Consider the following 14,397-nt stretch of genomic DNA (forward strand, 5'->3'; position numbering starts at 1 on the left):
AAGCTCCTTTTTGGCAGATAAGTTACAAGCTAAGAAACTAAACAGAACAATAGGAAATGAAAGGAGAAATAGTTACCTTCCATTTCTCGTAGAACGGGAAATAACATGGTAAGACCTAAAATAATGTTTAGGGTCGAGGTTTACGAAGTGAACTTAATCATGTTTATTACTTTTATTAAGACGTATGTCTGCGTTAGAAACCGGATTTTGATACTAGTCTTGAACAGAGCTCAGATAGCTGAATGTCTAACTTAGTGCTTAACTTCAAACAAAAACAATCATATTAACAGCAAAACTACAGATATCACTAAATTTTGGCAATGTAACGTATATATAACAGATGTAGAATTATACACAAAATAAGGAAATATATATAATACAACGCATCGACACTTAGTAACAGAATACGTAAAAGAGTAAAAGGCTCGGCATGCCTAGGTGGTTAGGGCGCTCGACTCGTAATCTGAGGGTCACTGGTTCGAATCCTCGTCACACCAAGCATGCTCGCTCTTTCAGCCTTGGGGGCGTTATAATATAACTGTCAATCCCACTATTTGTTGGTAAAAGAGTAGCCCAAGAGTTGGTGGTGGGTAGTGTTGACTAGCTGCCTTCCCTCTAGTCTTACACTGCTAAATTAGGGACGGCTAGCGCAGGTAGCCCTCGGGTAACTTTGCACGAAAGTCAAAAAACAATCAAGCAAAGGAGAAAACATTTCGATAAAGAACATTATTAGATAATTGTAACAAACTTTGACGTTAGCTAAATTAAAAATTAAGTCTAATGCTTGAGAAATAAACTTTTACCTAACAATATTTTTCCACCTCACATCAGAACTCGTCATCCGTTATAAGCTTCATCCTTCTTTGTTTCATTTTACTTTCACGTGGCTCTTAACATGGATCATTACTTCGTATTTCAAGCGCCTGTAATCTGTTCCAGATAATGTCTTGATCTCCATTTAAACTACAATTTTAATTTATTGACTTTCCTAAAGAATATTCTTTTTGTCAGAGTAAAAAGTGTTATCTAGTTTTCTTAAACTTGATGGAGTAAAAATGGATAAATTATTTTGTTACGATAGATGATAAGCTGATGATGTGAATATCCATAATACAATATATTTTTATGTTTTGATAAAAAAAACATCGTTCTCTAGGTTTTAAACAGCAGCGGTTTTAACTTTACGAAACTTTTCAGATGGAGTTTGTACATCCATAATATTTAAGTGCTTTTTTAAATATACATTAAAGTGCACAACAGTTAACTGGTGAGTTTTCTGCCTTTACACCGACAACAAAATATTTATATTTTTTTATTGAAATGAAATTTATGAAAAGGTGTTACATAAACTATAAGATATCTTTTTTTGCATTTTATTCAACGAATTTTGAAACAATAAAGTATTATAATTATTAGACTCATATAAAAACCTATATCATTGAGCTCATGAATATTAAAGAAAGAAATGAATTGTTCTTTTATGAGTTGTTTTTCTCTTTAATATCATATTTGAAAGATGAAATATATGATATAAACTATTGTATTATAATACAATAATAAAACATAACAATTTTAACAACAGCTTTTTACACAAGTGTACTTATTTTCTTTCTCCATTATTAACTTAAAGTAATGCAAATTTATAAGTAAACAAACTATTCTTTTATAGATATTCACTTTACTCTTTAAAAAAAACTTTGACTGTACAATCTCAAATTAATTATTAGTTTGTTTTAACTGTATTATCGTATATACGCACACTCTGGTAATGCATAGCTCTCAAGTAAAACTTTGAATAATTAACCTAATCTTTAAACGAGTTATAAGATCGTTTCGTCTTTCTCGGTATTATTTCTTTTTAGTTCACAGGCATAATAAAGCCATCTAAATAACAAAAGGTTATTTCCATTTGATAGAAAACTAAATTTAAATTAAATATTTTTGGTAATTATCACATTAGTGATATCTTTTTTTAACGTTGAGCATAACATTTGTGTTAAGAACTTCCTAAATCCTACAATTAAGTTTTCAGCAAATATTAAAATTAAAATACACTTTGCTGTGCTATTCCTTCTTGAAATACCCTTGTAATTTATAATTAGGTTAACTTGTATACAAACAGGTTTCTCGACCAAAATTTAAACTAAACCCATTATCTCACCTCTGCAGTCTGGCTGGCTTAGCAAGAAATTTGCTAAAGATTGTTTTACACATTTCATAAGTGAAATGTAAAATGTGTAAAAAATGTAATCTATGAACAGTGAATAATTTGTTTTATGAAATAATATATACAGCTTTTGAATTACTAAAGTTATGGAACAACAGGTTTTGTATCAAACGAGTTTTTAATGTTGCGGAATAAGATTTTTCAAGATTTTACTTGAGTCTTGAGAAAAACTGACGTGGTCTCGATCCAAAACCTTACATTATGGTCAAATATAAATAGTGCATTACTCTCTTAGAAGAGAATCACAATTAGACGACAGCTTCTGAGTAAACGTTCTTACTTAATTTTATTAGTTAAATAAATACATTTGTGGCGTACTTTAAAACTTATCGAACGAAAAACTTTTCTCTCACATTTTTCTACCAAGTACAAATTTAACCAGTAAATGAAAATCAAAACTTTGCTGTTTTTTATTGTTTCAGATATTTGCTTAAAGCTACACAAAGGCTATCTTCGTGTAATTGTTCCCAGTTTTGAGTCTAAAGATCCAAAAAAATAAGCATAATCAATAGCACCTACCAACGACTCTTGGGTTGGAGGTCCAGTCGGTATGGTCAAGTAGTTATGGCGCTCGACTCGCAATCCGAAGATCGTGGAGACATTATAATGCTACGTTCAATCCCACCATTTGTTGGTAAAGAGTAACCCAAGAATTGGCGGTGTGGGGTAAAAATTAGTTGTCTTCCCTCTAATCTTACACTGCTAAATTAGAGACGGCTGGTGCAGATAGTCCTCACGTGGCTTTACGCGAAATTCAAACCAAACTAGAGTTGAATTTGGCAATAACGTTTACAAACGTACTCACCGCAACAATTGTGTTTGTGTTTTCTTATAGCAAAGCCACAAAGGGCTATCTGCTCAGCCCACCGAGGGGAATCGAACCCCTAATTTTAGCGTTGTAAATCCGGAGACATACCGCTGTACTAGCGGGGGGCCTCACCGCAACAAACTGTGGAACGTTATTTCACTTCAGCGAATGCAAATAATTAATCAATGAATTTACAGTCCTGTGCGCTAACTGCTAATCCAGATCCTACAAATTCCAGGATAAACATTAAGTAAACTTAACTGTATGCTTACTATATGCTTCAAATGTTGAAATTATATTAGGTGGGAGAAATATGTTTTCTAGCTTTATAGTTTTCTAGAATAAGACAGTAGTTACGGATATATTCATTAAGAAAAATATTATTTTGTCAGTCAAACATTTAACTTTTTTATTTTTTGGTAATAATCAGCAATCGAGAAACTTGAGCAACAACCAACAGATCTTGCAATAACATATCTGTGAGACTGGTTGTTATGTCAAATTAATTTTGTTTTGTGTACACTCTGTATGGATACTCTGTTTCATAATTATCTTGAACATTTGCAAATACTTTTTAATTCAAACAAATTCAGTAAATCATTCAGTAAAACATTATGAAACCAAAAATAAATATTTATGCTTCTTTGTAATTTTATAACAACTGGATCCTATAGTTTGATAGTACATACATTATACTGTTACAATAGCTCAACAACTAACTATATAATACATAATACATGCTTTGTACTGCTGCGAAAGTTAAACTATATACGTTTTACACTGGTAAAATAGCTAAACCATATATATTGTATTGTTACATTATCTACAATGTGCATTTGTCACATCACAACAATTAAATAATACATTATAAATCTTGTTACAACTAAATAATACATCCTAAGTTATGTCAAAACAACTAAATCATATATCCTAAATCATGTCAGAAAAATAAATAATATATCCTAAATCATGTTACAATAACTAAATGAATCATATATTCTAAATCATGTTACAATAACTAAATAAATAATATATCCTAAATCATGTTACAATAACTAAATAATATATCCTAAATCATGTTACAATAACTAAATACTATATCCTAAATCATGTTACAATAACTAATTGAATCATATATTCTAAATCATGTTACAATAACTAAATAAATAATATATCCTAAATCATGTTACAATAACTATATTTATATCCTAAATCATGTCACAATAGCTAAATTATACATCTTGAATGGCGTCATAAACTAAATCGTACATCCTAAGTCATGTTACAACAGTTAATTCATACATTATAAATCACATTATTGTAAATGGATCATTCACGCTTTAATCAGTTACGACAGCTATATTATTTTGAATTGTTATTTCACAAATTTGAAACTATTTTTCCTCTATAAAACACCACAAAAGGTTGGGTAAATTAAATGTTACTTTTATTACTATGTGACATTGAAGGTTTGTAATAACTTATAAGATATGTAAGTTTGTACACACTGTTGGTAAAAAATGGTTCATTTTTTATCGTAAACAGAAAGACTCATTTAGCTGTCAGGTGTAAAACAACGATAATGGGTTAAATCGACCATACAATGACTGCCTTGTTTTTCCACTCCGTTACTGCTGTCTGTTCAAGTCAGCATTACCCAGACGTCATCACGAATCAAATGTCTTATGTAGAAGCAGCAGCATGATCGTTAAATGATTAGATTATGTGCAACTGTTTTGAAAAAGTTTACTGTAGATTATAAAATATATATTCTTAGAAAATATTGATTATTATATTATTTAACATTTTATTTTATTATTTACTACACATATTATAATCCACTATTTACTGTAAAGCCTCAAGAACTACGTACATGTAGCGTCGAGGTACGATTTAGTAGCCATTATCACATTTATTATCTTACGTATTGATTCCTATGAAACTATTCTTTATCTCTTTTTTTTCTATAACCTGTTGAATCACATTTATAAACTAAACAAAATATGGAATGAAATTTATTTTAATTTTTTATATTTTTTATTATAATTTAATATATAAATTTTATATATTACGCAAGACATTATCTGACGAAGAGAAACGGAAATTATTCATCCCTACATTGAAACTGTACACACTTACTACCCACCTTGTACAGAGAAAGTTTATGAATATGATAAACATATTTTTATAACAAAACATGTATAAAATTTTATCGGCTTGCTACATGGAGACCAAATAAATACTTTATTCACCCTAGAAAGTTACAATACGTTTCTCCAAATCCTAGGGGACACGCCCTTACATACTTGTTTGTTTGTTTGTTTTGAATTTCGCGCAAAGCTACACGAAGACTATCTGCGATAGCCATCCCTAATTTAGCAGTGTACGACTAGAGGGAAGGCAGCTAGTCATCACCACTCACTGTTAACTCCTGGGCTACTCTTTCACCAGCGAATAATGGGATTGACAGTCACATTATAACGCCTCCACGGCTGAAATGGCGAACATATTTGGTGTGTCGGGGATTCGAACCCGCGACCCTCGGATTACGACTCGAATACCTTAACCCATCTGGTCATGCAGGGCCTCCCTTACACACTGAATGCTGATATTTGTTTCTATTTGTAGAACAATGTTATATTCTAGTATACAAACTGAGTAGCATTTCATTAAGTTTTATTTCAGTGTTTTTCATAAATAGTGCTACAAGAGAAGAACCAGTGTGCTGCGAAGAAGCGTCATTTTTATACAACTGTTTAAAAAAATTATAATAAAATATATCAAAGTAACAGTTTCAAACTTTATGTATGACCACGTAAAATCAGAGCTTAAGTCATTTTTTTAAAGTATTTTTGAAGTTATTATGTTGCGTTTGATGAAATCACTAGTGTTAAGTTAACACCTTTCCGTGCCTTAAAAGCACATATGACAGGCGCTTACCTTTATTTACCTATAACACAAACAGACGAGAATAGTAGCCCAGTGTCCTGAAAATGATAGCAGTCCGTCGACCTAACTATTACATAGCTGGTACCCATTTTACAACTAAGTAGCGTTGCACGAAGTTTGGGTAAAATGCCTTGCTCAAAGACTAGGTATTTCGAAATTCAAACCTATAATCTTTCAATTACAAATTCAAAGCACTAACTACTGGTCATGTCATTCCGCCTTTAGGGGTACGTTACATTTTTAAGTAGGTTTGGTTTGGTTTAGTTTTTAAATTTTGCGCCAAGCTAAAGGAAAGATATCTTTGCTAGCTGTCCCTAAACTAGCAGCGTAAGACGAGAGAGAAGGTAGATAGTCATCATCACTCACCGCCAACTCTTGGGTTACTCTTTTACCAACGAATAGTGGAATTGACCGTTATTATAACGCACCCATGGCTGAAAGGGCTAGCATGTTGGTGTGACGGAGATTCGAACCCGCGACCCTTGGATTACGAGTTGAATGCCTTAACTAGCTGGCTATGCCGGACTTTTGTAAGTAGCTTTAGAGAAGTTTCGTGAGAGGCGGAGTATGTAAAACAGGCTCGTATCAGCCATTCACCTAATTGGTTGAAAACGTCTACATGAACAGTGTCGAGACGTTCGGTCATCTTTCTCATAACAGGTTATGTATTAAACCATAAGTTAGAAATGTGTTTATTCAAATAAAATACATCCAAAAAAGTTAACATTCAGAAGAAAATTAGTTAATATCCCCAATATTACTTACTAAAATATAGACGGCCTGGCATGGTCAGGTGGTTATGCACTCTAATCGCAATCTGAAGGTCGCGGGTTCGAATATTCCCTCACGCCAAACATGCTCACCCTTTCAGCCGTTATAATGTGACAGTCACTCCTATTATTCGTTAGTAAAAGAGTACCCCAAGAGTTGGGGGTGAGTGGTGACGACTAGCTGCCTTCCCTCTAGTCTTACACTGCTAAATTAGGGACGGCTAGTGCAGATAGATTTCGTGTAGCTTTGCGAGAAATTAAAAGAACAAACAAACAAAAGTGCAGACCTGAACTTACGATTATGTTTCAATGTTTATTATCTTTGAGTAACAACTACAACGTCATGATCTGTTTGCAGTTATAATACGTATATTACTTATAAAAATCAAGGGCAGACTTGCACACATTTATCTGCGTCTGTAATTATATTTTACTTCAGCCTTAACTAATATACAAAATGTAATCAAAATAATAGCAACTATTAACGAAATACGTATAAGATTGATACTTACGTATAAACTGTCTTTTTCTTGAAGAATCACCTTTCAAGATGTTTAGAAGCTAACAATCCGTTTTTAACTTCATTTCATTGAAATAAATAACATTACTATTAATACAGCGAATATTTGCGCTATTTATATTTCTCAACAAAAGTTTTACTAAAAGGAAAAAAAAAAACAAAGTTAGATAGATTTCATCAAAATGCCTACAATAACAAAGTTTTTAACATTAATACTTACATATAGTATTTTGTTTCATCTTCTATACATTGCTTCCTTGGATGTTTCTCACATCACACATGCCTTTATGCCTTTGGAGTACTTTGTAAAGTAACTCTTAAGTATGAAATGAAGAAACATAAAACAAATACGATATTTATCTAGATTTTGATCATATGTAGCAATACAAAGAGCTAAAATTCGTCTTTCTATGTAAATGTAATAAAATATTTCTAACTCTAGATAAACTTACTGTAAAAAGTCTACATTTAATAAAACTAAATATTTTACTATCAAGTCATACGACAAGTAATGTCCGAAAATTTAATACAGAAAGTGCGTCATCTTTCTGTCTTTATAGGAAGCTTTAATAACTCAAATATGTAGTAGAACGTGTATAAACATATTCAGACAAATAAAAGAAACTAATCCAATTTCACTTTTTCATATCATTAATCAAATAAACCCTTATGAAGGTGGATGTGTCTGAGAAGTACATTAGGTATATAATGCTTTATTAGTTTAAAAAATACAATAGTGCATCAGAAACTATGCAAAACATTCAAGGTGGTTATGATGCGGAGTCTCTCAATGAAAGAAAATGTCGAAGATAGTTTCAGACGCTCAAATCAGATGAACTACAGCTTAAGTGATGCGTCACTTTCAGGTCGTCTTGTTGAGTTTAATGATGACTTGCTGCTGGCTGTGCTTGTTTAAGATTGTACTGTAACAGTTGAAGAACTAGCAAAGAAGCTTAATTCAACCCATTCAACAGTTCACCGTCATCTGCAACAGCTTGGAAAATGGGTCCGTCCTCCATGATTTGAGAGAAGTCAACCTCAAGGCAAGAACGGACATTTGTACTTCTCTTCACTCTTGTGAACTTAACTCACCTTTTTTTGCACAGGCTAGTGACTGGAAGTGAGAATTGGATATTTTATAAGTACAGCCCAAAATGGACCTTCACCCTAGGAAAGTCTTGTTAAGCATTTGGTGGGATATTGTTGGTGTGATCCATTTTGAGTTGTTGCCACTTAATGTTATGATTACATCAGACTTCTATTGTCAACAGTTAGAGCACTTGAATGTTACAATGAAAGAAAAGAGTCCTGCTTTGATCAATCATAAAGGTGTTGTGTTACATCAAGATAATGCACAGCCCCATACAGCAAGGATTACATCTGCAAAGATTGAAGAGCTAGACTAGGAAAAACTTCCACATCCTCCTTATTCTCCAGACCTTGCCCCATCTGATTATCATCCATTCTGAAGTTTGCAGAACTATCTTGATAGAAAAGAGCTTGGAACACATGAAGATGTCAAAACTACCCTCTTTACATTCTTTTCCTCCAAACCCCAAGAATTTTATAGAAGTGGCATTCAGAAGCTTGTGAATCCTTAGTAGGAAGTAATTAATAATAATGGAACATACATTATTAATTAAATAATGTTAAAAGCGTTTGAAATCCTTTCTCTTTTTCTGAACCTAAAATCTAATATTACTTAAGGGATGAACTGATAGTTTATATTTGTTCAGTGAATCATCAACAGCAGAAATAAGATGCAAACTTAGTACATTTTTTTTCCATTTTCTAACAATTAGGTCAAGTAAATCTAATACGTACAATTCAAATCAATTCGAGAATTCAAGGATTCTGTACAGTTTATTTCACTTATTTGAAAAGGACCTTAAAAGCATTGGCTTCATACATAAACACATATTTATATAAATTCTACTTTTTTCACGCATTTCTTTCAATCGTTGTTACCGTACGTACAGTGGCACATTAGGAACACGCCATAACCATTAATTTTCTTGATTCTAAATTTCCAAATCCGGAAGAAGAAATATCAAATACGCTGTAAATGTGCATGTGTAATGACCGTATCACTAAACGTATTTACTTTTTATCATTTACATGATGCCAACTTCTTCGTAAAAACCTGTCTCCTACTGGACGATGTGTCGTCTTAAAGTAATCTAATAATGCAGAATCCAAAACGGAAATCTAGATTATTCATATTACCAGTAATGGAGGTAATCTAACTGTTGACAGTGAAACCCAAAAACTAATTTATTTGTTTTCGAAACAAGACATAATGTTTTCTACATTTTACTGACACTTTTATTTATAATCCATTTATTTTTAAATCGTTATGTCTTTGAATCAAGAAGAACGTTTAATAAAATACACACTAAGTCTCCCTGTCGTAGCAAGACAGCAGAAATTTGTGTATTTTTTTCGTGAAATCATAAAAGGAAAATCTTTCAAACATTTTAATACTTTTCCTCATTCTCGTGTGTTTTTGTGTGTGAGAAACGTCGTTTTCTCTACATTAAAATCATTATTTCCACTTGAATTCACTGCAGTATCTTGAAATACATTCGAACATTTCATGACACATCAAAATTGTTTTTCTAAAAATCTCGGGTGAAAATATCCTAAAATGTTTCTTTTTTTAAATCATTAATGGAGGAGGCGTGAGAGATATTAACATAGTTTTACCTCGAAGAAAGGCCACGGGTAAAAGATTTTTTTCGCTACTGTAGCTATCGTACAGTTCTCATAAATTGTGCTCTGTTCAACTGTGCCGTTTCTTACGAGACCTCTAAGCTAATATTACTAGTGAACATAAGTCTGTGAATCATAACAAAGATATTGTTACAGACTTGACTCAATTTCATGAAACAAAGTGTGTAAACAATATAATCAAAACCAAAAGATGTGTATGAATCAAACAATATTAATATGAAATAATGGATAAGAATGATAAAATCAATATAAAACAAAAAATATTAATTACTCACAAGCAATACAAGATAATGAATGTAAAGTATATAGAGTCAACGTTAAATAATGGATGTGTTTTCAATCATTTATTTCCTACAAAGTGAAAAACAACGAGAATAAGAATGTCTTTTCACATTCTATAAGTTTAAAGTTAAATAAAGAACAAGACATTATTATAGCTGTTTCATATTTGGTTGTATATGATATGACATTCGTATTTTTTGTATAATCAATATTTTTCCACTTTACTTGCATTCCAAAATTCTTTACAAACAATTTAGCAACCTAAAACTAATTAAAAAGTTCACAACTTTCCCCAACGAATGTTCTTAATGCACTTAAAAAGAAAAATATTACATTAGCTATTCCCCCCGTGACATCAGTGATTAGAAATACTTAAGAGAACTGGTAGAAAACTCATTTTCTAAACATCGTCTTAGGCATAATTCTGAAATTTGTTTCTTTGTTTTAGCAAAACCTTATGCAATCTACACTCTCACCACTAAGGAGAATCGAATCCCGAATTTTAGAGTTATAAGTTCATAAAAGAACCGCTGGTTCAATGGGATATATGAAATTTGGAGTTATATAAGAGTGAGAGCTACTAAATAAACTCTTTAGTGAAAACACATCTAACACCATTTTAACAGCTAATATAATCTTTAAAAATCACTAACTTATTATAAAAAGCGTATTCCCTTTGTTACTCTGTTGAGAACGCTTCCACGTTTCTTTTTGTTGTTTTTGTTTGATTATGCTCAATAATATAAATCATCGCTTAGCAATAAAACTTTTACTTGATTGTTCTTATGCTAACTATTGTGTTTGTTGAATGTTCAATATTCATAATGATTTGTTAAAAATATTTGTTTTTGTTCTTTATATTTTATAACTTCGGTAATATAAAGTAAAATAGTATAATCCAGAAGATTTATGACATTAAATTGTAGCCAAAAGCTAAATAAAATTTACCAAGTAGTGTTTCAGCTAACTCTTACTTTATATTCATGTATTAAGCTTAATTTGTATATCACATTACAAATAGGTCTACTTTTACTAACGTTATAAAGTCAGTGTTAAAAAAGTTTTAGGTGGTGAACAAATGTTAATATATGAACATTATTTTCGTATTTTAGCCTAGTTGGCCTTACAACATAAAGAAAAATACACGTTTATTACAACGAAATATATTTTATCCTTTGTACGTTAGTAAGAGTTGAGAATTTGTGTCGAAATGTCCACAATATGTTTTCTACTTCCTAACCAAGAATACAGTGAAAAGCCTCAAGTTTAAGTGTCCTTCAGCGTGCAAATATACTTTTGTTCACAATAACATGTAACTTTCATGCGTAGTTTTTACTACAGATATGATGGTTAAAGAATTACTTAGACTGGTGAAACAAGTGAAGAGTTGGTGCATTTTGGAAATACAAACAAATTCGTTTTAATTAAATTTTATAATTTTCTTTAATCATTCAACAACAGTATAAATAAATTTTTAAAAATTTCAGAACTTTTTGTCATAGCCTTTCTGCGTGAATATTTAGTCACCATGCTCGACCAACCACGGAGAGGTTTGTTCTTATATATACACACATACATACATCTCATCTGCCCTTCCCTGGTGATTTGCTTCTGCCAGCTTTAATGTAAAATTATGCATATTTCACTCTTAAGAAATTTTTGAAGGCATATATTTTACGTCAACTTTTTAATTTCTTATCAAGCAATATGAAAAAAACTTCCTCCCCGCTGTTTACCTACATCAAGGCTAAGATTAGCCATTAATGAGTTCTTAATGCGCCCTTCTCTCGTCCCTGGGGTAGCTAAAACGAGAAACTGCCTTATCGATTTACTACGTTCTTGTTTAGGTGAGAATTCTTGTAAGCATTTGCTAGACGTTTACTCTTAACTAAGTACTTGTTTTTACATCAAGGAAACCATTAGGCTTGTAAAATAATTGAGTACTAAAATATCGTCTTTTTAAATAGATTTTCGTAATAGCTATTTAAATTAAAAGAAAAAAATCAAACTCTCCTTTATGGCTATTGTAGAAATCTTCAGAACAAATTCTTTTTTTCCCGCGTCTTATAAATTATTTCCTATTATAACTTCTTTAACCTTTTTTTTATTTCAAATTGGTATTGGTTTATTTATGGTTACTTGAGGAATGTTCGAGAAAGTATTATGTTTAAGACTTAGTTCATATAACCTATTAGAAAAAATTCAACATTTCGATCCAGTCTGATTAAGGTAGGTAATGTGTGGGGCAAAGATTTTAAAAACAAAAAGAACTATCAATTAGTATTGTCTCGATTTGTTTGCTTCGTGTTATTACAACGCAATTTGAAGCAGTAAAACACTTTAGCTTTAAGTATTTTACTTTTGTAATGTAGCTAAGAAGAGAAACTGAAACTTCTGACTAGTGTGGGCATAATGGAGTTCAATTGATAACCATGTTTGTGTAAGCTAATTTTGATGTGCTGAAGTAAAAAAAGATAAAATATTTCTATAAACGTTTAAAATAGAGAAGAAAATATGGTAATCATTTCAAATATTACGTTCATAAATTCTAATATATATATATATATATGTTTCCAAGTGGTTTCCATGAAACTTGGAAAATAAATATTGTTTGCTTTCATTGTTGGATATTTGAAGCATGAACTTGCATATTTACCTTAAATTAATAGATGTCTATATAACAAACTATTACACAAACACATTTGTGATGACAATAACGTTGTTTGGTTGGAAAGTATCATTGTTAATTTAATTTGAGCCTTCTGGAAACCGGTGAATTACAAACATATTTAGGGAAAAAATAAAATGAAAGTTTTTTTAACAAATCAACAACATTGAAATTTTGAATTTTAAGTGTAGTCATATTTTGGTCATACTCTGAAGATTTATACGATTTACATCTGACATGAATTCACGTTATCGAACTTCTACACCTTGAGAAAACGATTTTAAAAGTAAAACATAAAAAAATCTTTTCTGATTTATTTCCAAAGTCATCCATTTATATCTTTGTGTTATGAGCATTACAACTGAAACACTTAGAATGTCATGATATTTAACACTTGACTCACAAACTAGCACGACATCTTGATGTGTATCCCAAAATCTGAATCATTTCAGATAGATTTGATTTGTTTTGGTTAGACAAAAAGACGATATTTCGCACTATTTTCAAAGTCCAAGTCACTAGACCTGACCCGTGATCTTATTTGTGACTGGACTCGTGAGATCCAACAACGAAAAGCTAACTTAGAAATTTAAAATAAAACGATATAATAACGAAACATGCTTGAAATATAGTCGTGGATGTGATGATTTAAATGTGGCCATTGAGCTAAACTGTGAACCCATCTCGGATGAGGAAAGAACTTATTCAAAGAAATCTAAATCCTTTCTATACACAAGCTGAATCAGAGATTCTTCAGTTAATTACTGCACTGACAGTAAAGCGCCCCCCACCAGTGGCGCAGCAGGTTGTTTGCGGACTCACACCACTAGAAACCAGCGTTTCGATTTCGATACCCATGGTGGGAAGAGCACAGATAGTCTATTATGTAGCTTTGTGCTTAATTCTAAAAACAAACAAACAAAAAAACTGAGAGTTGGACATAAAACAATGGGCACAATAGTATCGTTACATTCAAAATGAGGATTGGAATTATATGAGAAATTATTAGTTTCAATATAGTAAAAGTGAGGCTCAAATATACAGTGTTCAAGTTGATCCACGATGCATTACAAAATGATTTCCCAAGCGATTCTCAAATTGAAAATGTCATTTCTGTAATTAAGACTAAATATAAGACAGATGATATTATGCCCAATATGGTACCACCATAACAAAATCCATATGGATTTCAACATGTCATATTTTCCTCAATATTTAGTTGTTTTTTATTTTTTCATTTTATAAGTTTGGGGAATTATCATCCTAGACTCTTTATTGAAACCTGCTGGGCTAGCTCGTGTGTCAGGTGTTAATATTTTTGTTTGTTTTGAATTTCGTGCAAAGCTACTCAAGGGCTATCTGCGCTAGCCGTCCCTAATTTAGCAGTGTAAAACTAAAGGGAAGGCAGCTGCCTTCATCACTACCCACCGCCAACTCTTG

Source organism: Tachypleus tridentatus, chromosome 8, assembly GCF_004210375.1.
Source record: "Tachypleus tridentatus isolate NWPU-2018 chromosome 8, ASM421037v1, whole genome shotgun sequence".
NCBI classification, from domain to species: Eukaryota; Metazoa; Arthropoda; class Merostomata; order Xiphosura; family Limulidae; genus Tachypleus; species Tachypleus tridentatus.